The sequence below is a fragment of the Triticum urartu genome, unplaced genomic scaffold, assembly GCF_003073215.2.
Source record: "Triticum urartu cultivar G1812 unplaced genomic scaffold, Tu2.1 TuUngrouped_contig_2848, whole genome shotgun sequence".
Taxonomy (NCBI): Eukaryota; Viridiplantae; Streptophyta; class Magnoliopsida; order Poales; family Poaceae; genus Triticum; species Triticum urartu.
The window spans coordinates 1-9,767 of NW_024113349.1; the positions used below are offsets into that span (position 1 = coordinate 1).

The window sequence follows — 9,767 nt, forward strand, 5'->3', positions numbered from 1 at the left end:
GTGTCCATAGCTTTCCAACGGTATATCGCAAGCCCCATTTGAACAATATTGACGGAAGTTCAATCTAACACTAGGAAAAGTTCAGGTCGAACAACTCAGGTAGTAAAATTACAAACAAAACCATTTATTTAAGACCCAGGGTGAAGAATACCTCATTCCTCACCCTGGTCGATCGACCAAGTCAGACCCTGTGCATCTGACCAGACGACCGTTCTGCCGACCGGAAAGAAAATCCCACTATCCCTCGCCATAAGATTACAACGGGGTCGAGGTAGTTTTACGAGTCTCCATGCCTGCCCACCTCCTCGTCCTTTTCTAATCTATTGTAGACGTGTTTTTTCAGAGAAAGAAGAATCTGCGAACGATTTTGAGACTACCGACGGTGAAAGGCGGCGTGGTGTTGAGCGGGATGGTTTGAAGGCAAGTCATCGGTTGGCTAGCTGGTGGGCTCGAAGTTGTGTTGGTTGCTGGGAAGGTGGGGCGGCGTGATGTCTGGCAGCTCCTAGGTCTTTGGCAGCGCTGTGGTTTGTGATAACAATGGATCTTTGGGCTGTGATCACAGTGAAACTACTGGGAGCGCTTGATTGTAGGACTAAACATTTTACAAAGATTTTCTCCAAACAAATAAATAGAAATATTACATGGACGCATATTGGCTATACACACTGGTACAATTAGACACAGTTCACTTAAATATAACTGTGCTTGTTGAATTGTAATAACTGTGGCATTAGGTGAACTGTACCGTAGGCTGTGCACTTGCCTTATTGTTGGAAACAGAAATAGAGCTCTATCTTGTTATTTTCTCTGTATTCTACCCTCATGGTTCATAGGGTAACAAGCATAGTATTTGAATGAGATGGCATTTACTGTTGGTGGCTTATTTGTATGCCTAACAAGTTGGGTGCAATGCTCATTTGGCAAACAATTCTTCATGGGTAGGTCTTTGATCTTGTTCATATATGTACACAGTGAGCTTTACGAAATGAATTCACTGCTACTCGAAGTTTTGTGTATGGAAGGGAGATTGGATATTCGGCTCACTGTGTACTAACCAAAACATATGTAAGATACTCTACTCATTCTGGTTCATGCTATTACTTAATTATAAGCGCTTCTTTTATGAGCTTCCATCTTATGCAAATATTGTGATAATTTAGCAGCCTACTTTCATGGCTTTGGATGTCACTTAAAAAACTATAAGTGCAAGTGTTTTGTTGTTTTCGCTTACCTGGATGTGAAAGTATAAGGAACAAGCTCATGTACAAGATGTCTTATTTTGTTGTTGTGAAAAGCTCATGTACAAGATGTCAAAGTATAATTAAGTAACAAGCTCGTTTTCTTTTCTTATTATAATACCATAATACCAACTTTGCAAAACACAGTTCTCTATTTATAATCCTTTATTTTCACTTGTCAAGTTTCCCATCTGATGTTTATGGATTGCTTATGGCAAGGAATGCTGATTCATTGTTATGGTTTAAAAGATGAACCAGGGCAAGGACACTAACATTGCATTGATTGCTTAAAAAACTTTCCTTCTATGTATGTAGTTGGAAGTGGACAAGTCCATGGCAAAAGCAGGAATACGACCACAAGCAAGTCATGGAAATTTCGAGTATTTTGATTCTGAGTTTTCTTTCTTAGTTGGGGAAAATTCTAGTTAGGTCATTGATTCTGTCAATTAGATTTTGTGCTGAATAGAAAGTCTCATTTACAGAAGAAGGAAGCAATGTTGCTTAAGGGAAACAATTGATGCATTTTGCAAAAGAAAAAGAAGTGATTCAGTTGAATATAAATTATCCAAGTTTCTCGATATAAATATCTAATTGGTTGTATACATTATGTATTTGAATTTTTTTTCTCTTGTAGCTTCGCCCCTCCTGAGATTTCCTTCAAGCTCCGCCACTGACTGCTCTACGTTCTCCAGAGATAATGCTTTTTACTATTTGCAATCATGCTTCACACTCTCATCACAATAAATTAGAAAAGAATGCCGCCGGTTGTGGTTGTTGATATAGTTTCTTATTCTTGCATGCCAGCTGGTTCTTGAAGTAGAGTTGTAGACGACATAATCATCTTTCGTATTTTTGTTTGCATGTTTCCAAGAATTTTCATGTCCTGAACTCTGTACAGTACTCAAGTTTACAAAGAAAACATTTCATGCAATAATTGTGGCTACAACTCTTGGAATTGGAACTGTGAAAGGATGTGTCATATTTGCTTCCTAGTTTGCACTTTTTGGTCCATGCTGTTCTTCCTAGTTTGCACCGTCCTTCTTGGTTTTACATTCCTAATGGCTTACATTGGTTCTGAATCTTCTGATAACCAGATGTTTACTTCAATGAGCTTATTTGTTTGTATATGTTTTCTTCTAATGTTGTTTTCAAATCTATGATTTACTCTTGACCAATAAACATACTAGCACATGGTCACAAACCAGTGCATAAATCAACTTGTTTATCTGTCTGTTTGTACAAAGCCTTAGTTAAATTTTTTAGGCTAATTCAACTTGGTTTGTGGGGACGAGTAGTAGCCCCCCCCCCCAATTGTTCTCCCATTTAACCATGTATAGAGAGCATAAAAAGAGCTTTTGTTGACAAAAAAATTTTGTAGTTCTGAAAAGGAAATATGTACGTAAATTTAGAAAGTAGCAGGACACATATAGAGAATCATGAACATCAAGTTTTGGACATATGTCATAGAGAACAAAAGCCTCACATTTAGCATATGTTTGCAAATAAAAAAGCACATACATGTCTCGGTGTGAGCACTCATGCCATGCCATCAGTGTGAGCAGCTGAAGCCTTGCAAAAAAAATTCATATGCAAGCCCTGAAAATTTTATATGGAAGCCAAAGGGTTGTAGAACTGGCCCTTAGTCACTTAAATATCACCTGGTCTTTGTTTCTAGTCCCAGATTCTATGTGGTCTGCAGCTCACAGATTTGTCCTGTGTTTATCTTGTTTTCTTAACTACTTCTTTACCTGCTGCCATAGCTATAATCTCCATTTTGAATTTCTGTTCTGTTGCAGGTTTTGCAAATGTATGCAAGTTCACGGAGGTTTGGAAGGACCTTCAAGCTGTTGAAGATTTGGAATACCTACAATTAAGTTGATGGAGTGATAATGTCATATACCTTATTTGTTGACCTGGAGACTTGCTCTGCTCATTTTGGTTGTGGCAAATTTAGAAATTTATGTACTACTTTTGTGGTACTACATTTTGGTAGTGTGATACATCTAGAAACATATATGTACTTCTCATTTTGTGGAACAACCTCCTTATATATGGAAGCTTATATGTACTTCTTTTCTGGAACAGCCTACTTGTATTGTTGTGTTTATCGAATAAAGTTTACGGTTTTGATGATGCCTATATGTTACTTTGATTGATGAAGTGTATGTATAAATAGTGTGATATGTCATGATTGCCTGAACATAATGAATGGATAGGGATGCCCAGAACAAATTGCTAGTGAAATCAACATGCTGGCATAATAACTGCCGGGTAAACCGGCTTGTGTCGGCAGTTGAACTGCTGGCAATTGTACTTTCATGTTCTTGAACAATCTGCCGAGAGAAAATGGACTGCCGGCAAATAGATGGGAAAGGGCAATGAAACTGTCGGGAGAAGTAATCCCCGGCAGCTGTTCTCATGGCAGTTCTATCTGCCGGGAGAAAACCTGTGCCGGCAGTTTGTCTGCCCTTTAAAGTGCCTTCTCCCGGCAGTTTTTTTTTGTCCTTACATCAGTGTTCTGGTGTAGTGGTAACAACAGAGTATTATTTTGTTACTATCTGCTCTATATAAGGCCCGATCTTAACTTCCTAAATCGGTACACCAGATTAATAAAGGCACACTGAACTTCGATGGCCCGAAAGAAAAGACTCCACCACCATCTTCTAAAAAAAAGAAGCTACTGCACACTCCTCGCGCATTCTACTTCGGACGCGTCGCCGCCCTGCCCCCGACACGCCGCCGCCCCTAGCCCCCGACGTGTCGCCGCCCCTATCCCAACGCGCCGCCGCCCCTCCCACAGCGCGCCGGCCGCGCCGCCCCTGTCTCCCAACACGCCACCACCTCCTTCCGAACACGCCGCTGCTCACCGCTCCACCCCGTCGCGGCTGGCCTCCCCACCACCACCCCCTTACCATGAAGGCTATCTCCCTGCACATCAGCCACACCTTTCGGTGCACGACAACACACTGCCTGGCCTGCCACCCCCCTGTTGCTTTCTCGCCTCAGGTGCTGCTCCACTTTCCGGTCCTTGGCGAGCACAGCCACACCTTTCGGTGCACGACAACACACTGCCTGGCCTGCCACCCCCCTGTTGCTTTCTCGCCTCAGGTGCTGCTCCACTTTCCGGTCCTTGGCGAGCACAGCCACACCTTTCGGTGCACGACAACACACTGCCTGGCCTGCCACCCCCCTGTTGCTTTCTCGCCTCAGGTGCTGCTCCACTTTCCGGTCCTTGGCGAGCACAGCCACACCTTTCGGTGCACGACAACACACTGCCTGGCCTGCCACCCCCCTGTTGCTTTCTTGCCTCAGGTGCTGCTCCACTTTCCGGTCCTTGGCGAGCCCCTGCATAGGCGCTTTCTCCCCCTCCTCCTTCTCCTCCTCCTCTCAGGTCTTCCCCCCTCTAACTGTGACGCCCATGATTCAATCATGCACTAATCATACACACAAATGTGCACAATCAACATCAGGGACTCACGGGAAGATATCACAACACAACTCTAAACACAAATTAAGTCATACATGCTTTATATTACGAGACAGGGGCCTCGAGGGCTCGAACACAAACGAGTCAACGGAAGGAACAATATCTGAGTACAGACATAAAGCAAACAAGTCTACCTAAAGAAGGCTAACACAGACAGCAAGAAGGATCGCAAAGGCAAGGCCTCCTACCTGCAAGCCTCCTAACTACTCTTGGTCATCGGCGGCCTCCAGTAGTAGTAGGCACCCTCGGGGTAGTAGTAGTCGTCGGTGGTGGCATCTGGCTCCTAGGATCTGTCATCTGGCTCCTAAAATCATAAAAATACCTCTGCAAACCCCTTAACAAAACCACTACATAAGCTACAGTTCGTTTTGTTCATTGTTTACGGATCTGCCTTAATTTTTCTTAACATTTTCTCAAATTTCATGGTCACTTTTTAAAAAAATACCAAAATATGTGTTGAATACGCTAGCATTTTTAAAAATCATGAACTATTTTGAAATTATGTTAAAAATATAATATGCGAACAATTCTTCGAAATCATGAAAATTTTACGGTTTCCGAAATGTTTTTTGAATTCACAAGTTCTTATTATTTCTCAAATAGTTTTTCAAAATTTTCAATTTCTTAAAATTGATTTTTTGGAAATCCCGAATTAATTTAATGAAGGAAAAATAAAAAAAATGAAATGAGAAATTAAAAAAAAGAAAACAGCAGGTGTGACGACCACAGATGAGCCGGCCCATTCACCTCGTGCAGGGACGAGGAAGCACACTTGTTATCTAAGAGAGAAAATGTGAGAAAAAGGGATTGAACCATAGTCTCCCGAGTGGAAGAATGAGTTTGTAGCCATTGCACTGCTTGTGTGTTTGGGTTATATGAGTGTATCAATTTATAAGAAGAAATCCGGTGGTGATTTTGAAATAATAACGAATCATTTTTCTTCACTTATGGGTGGCATAGTGGGTCATTTAAGGCAACTTCGGAGGTAATTTTGGAACGGACGGACATAAACAATAATGACTTTATTATTAGGTATAGATACTAGCATTTTTTAGTTAAGAGCATATCTGGCATACATCTCATAGCCAGTTAAATATAGTCGTTGATTTGATATATAACTTTTACATATCTTGGGGGAAAAGACAAGATAATTTGGACCAAAAATTTGAAAGTTTATTCAAAGAATACCAAAAACTTGTTGATAAGTATTCAGGGTTGAATAATAAAATTGATCTAGCTTTACATAAGCTAGAGGAAGCAAAAGCAAGATAGAATATAGTTTGCAAGAATAACGATTATATTAAAGAGGAAGTGTTATCAATAAGGTGTTACCTAAGTAAAGGCAAAGAGTCACTCCCACGCACTGATACAAGACAAGATATACTTGAAATAAAAAAGTTGGTGCAAGAGGTTAAAACTTTGATTATCTCATAATTATATGACTGAATATAATCAAGCATTAAACGAAGTAGCAAAATACATGTCACCTCCTATCGGGTTCTCCGATCACGACTCCCCAAAAGAAGATTCCAAAGTAATTATAAGAAAAAATAACACAATCATCCAACTATTAATTCAACTATTAGATAAGCTAAAAAGTGTTCAAAGCAACAAAGAAATTGTGCTGTCATCATCTGGAATAGTTTCCTCTACTAGAAATATTAATTCAGAAAAATGGACGTATCTGAAGGCTTCCTTAGAAGAGACAAAACTCTCTAATTAGTAAGGCAAGATTCAAGACCTCTGGCCATGAAGCATAGATTATCATGCAAAGCTGATGATATTGATAGTATTGAAGAAGTTATAGATATACAAAGAGATCTAGAAAGATATCAGAAAGATACCCTAAGAAAAATAAAACCACAACAAGTATATCACATGGGTATGTTTGAAAGTAAGAGTGGTCTATACAGAATATCTCGAGAAGTAGAATTAAGTGTGTTAACACATCTAGTAGATTTAAGAATAGTAAGCAAAAATATTGAAAATGAGCAAAAATATTGTGGTTATAAATATGTTCATCAAGGCATGTATATCATAGGAGTCAAATGTATGACAAGGAAGTAATTAGGTGCGAAGGTTTTGATAACCTTGTTAGACAGAAGATGGGAATCTGTAGACAAAGCAGCATTAGGATTTTTGGAAGGAGACATGAATGAAAATAGATTAATAACCTATATAGCTCCAGACCTAATGACGCCCGTAAAAGAATTTATTGAAAAAATGAGTTTTGGTTTCCAAACTAAAGGTTAGGAAGATTTTGAAGGAACAAATTTGCTACTAAGCATAGAATTTATAGGAAGGCTCACTAATAGAAGTAGCTCGAGATATAGAGTAAATGTGAATGACGTAATTGAGAGTATGCAATCAAAAGGTATAAAGTTTATGAATCCTCTTAAAATTGGTTCTGAAGAAAGAGCTGAAGAAGAATGGAAGATAGGTGCATTAATAGAGAAGAAAGAATTAAAGCAACCTGAAAACTACAAAAGCTATCAAAATTGTGAAGGAAGTAGCAGTATTCAATTTATGAACTATAAACCTGCATCAATAGAAGACTCTAAATCTTTTATGTCAGAATCAGAAATTAATGATGATAAAAATAAAGGTATATCTGAAAGGATGGAAAAGGCTGATTTAGATGATGAAATAATTCATTGGGAAAAGAAGATAAAACATATTGAATGGGATATAGTCATTCTATGACAAAGGATTGGCCTAAAATTAGAGAAAGAGAACTATTTATCATTAGAGAAATTGCAAGGTTAAAGAAACTAAAAAATGATAAAAAGTTTGTCACTAGTAGTTCAACCATGGAAGATAAAATTATAGCATCTGCAGAAAGAAAAGCAAATGGTATTAATAATAAAAATGCTATCATTAATAATAATGATAATAATAATAATAATAAATATAATAATAATAAGTTGTTAGTGAAGAAGAGCAATGGGATATTAATAATAAGTTATTATTAGAAGGTTATGAGGAGGAGGAACAATTAATAAAAGAAATGTGGTTAGAAGATGAAAGATATGATGATTTAGAACAAAATAGTGATTTCTATAACTCACTAGATGATGTGGGACTGCATAATTTAGACAATGCAATGGAAGCCATGGAAGTAGAAAATAGTGGTAAAAGAATGGGATATGGAGAATCGTCTGTAAAAAGAGAAGGAGAAAGAGAGAGACCTACCAGATCAGCTGGACAATGGCCTCCAGAAAAATATGACTATCAACCTACGTATATCCCTGGACAATATAGATATATGGGTACTAAAAGAAGAGATTTTGAAAAACCAATACAATTTCAAAATTATAAAAATGATGGCGCTATATTAAACCTAGCAGCTCATGATCCAATAGATTGGCCGAATATAATCAGCATATGGAAAGGTTTAATAGTACAAAAATATATACATAATCAGTATAATATAGGCACTAAGGTAGAAGATATGTTAACATATCTTGAAACATTTTTAGGAGAATCTGTAAAAGTTCTATGGGAACAATGGGTAGATTCATACCCTAGTCAATATGAAGAATTAAAAAGGGCAGGAAGTAACCCTAATAACTTTGCGAATGTTATCTCAAATATGATCATAGCAGAAGAGCCAAAATCAGGACATACCTCATTACAAAATGAAAGGTTAAGAGAAATGGAAAAATTAACATTAACTAGCTGGAAAGGTATAAAAGTATTTCCCAACATTATTTGTATAATGTAACTACTACTAAACAAGGTTTTAATGTAGGTGTAGTAGAAAGATATTTCAATAAATTGTTTGATACTCTAAGTTCCATAATATTTGAGGAGTATAAAAAAGAAACAGGAGGAAATGTAGTAAATATATCCCAAGCTATAACATTTGTTTTTAAACAATTAAGAGAGGTGTGTACTAGTATTCAAGCACAAAGATCTATGAAGAAATCAGATTACAATTTTTGCAATGACATTGTCCAAATACCACTAACATATGGAGAAGAAAGGCATAGGAAAAACAAATATTATAAACCACAGAGGAGAGATAATAGAAATTTTAGAACAAAGAAAAGATATTTCTTAAGAAGGTCAGACAATAGAGCCCCATTCTTGCATAAAAGAAATGTAAAAAGATATAATCCTAAGAAAACCTATGATAAAACATGCAGATGTTTCATATGTAACTCTCCTAATCATCTAAGTAGAACTTGCCCTAATAAAGACCAGAAAAGGTACTCTAGTAAATATGAAGAACAAGAGAGAGTGTTAATGAGAATATATTAGTATGTGATGATGAAATAAAAGATGACGAGTCAATATATTCAATTATAGAAACAGATGAAGTAGAAAATGAGGCTCCAGAATATGAATCAAGTGAAGATGAAATAGACCAAATAGATGAATTAGCCGGTTAAATTGAAATAATGAACCAAGTAGATTGCGAACATGATTGGATTAGAGAAAAAGGTGATTATAAAATAAAATGTTCTTTCTGTATATATTACCCAAGCCAAGATAATAGGTTCACATGTAGCTTGTGTTTAAAACAAGCATGTGCCCCATGTCTAAGAGCCAATAATCAAAAGTGGAGACAAGAAATAGAATTAGAACCAGAAGAACGAATATTATCCAGTAGGGTTAGAAATTTAGAAAATAGAATGAATAAGCTAGAAGCAGAGTTAGGAAAACTTAAAGATGAGTTAGAAAATGTAAGAAGGAAGACAACAATGTTGCTAAAATCATGGAATGAAAGAGCAAATGGTAACGGTAAGGGATAAAAAAGGAGACAAATTAATAAAATTGAAAGATGCAATTACTAGTTTTGGGAATAAATATATTGTTAGATTACCATTCAAAGAAGTGTTAGGAATAAGGATTCCAGTTAGGATTGTTCTTAAGCCAAATATTTCATATAAAATACTGGCACTATTAGATACTAGTTGCACTAAGAACATCATCCATAATAAATATTTTATGAGATGTCCCGAAATAGTTGAAACTATAGATGATAATAAAGCTGAAGTATCTACCGATATGTCAGGAATAAAGAAGATACATAATCA

The 9,767-nt window shown here is 37.1% G+C and overlaps 1 long non-coding RNA gene across 1 annotated transcript; it reads left to right on the top strand.

Moving 5' to 3' along the window:
• Positions 1-603: 603 nt before the first annotated feature.
• Positions 604-3,371, top strand: LOC125527069. The gene is made up of 2 exons (XR_007291966.1): positions 604-1,065; positions 1,554-3,371. It is a non-coding gene; the product is annotated as an uncharacterized LOC125527069 (long non-coding RNA).
• Positions 3,372-9,767: the final 6,396 nt, after the last annotated feature.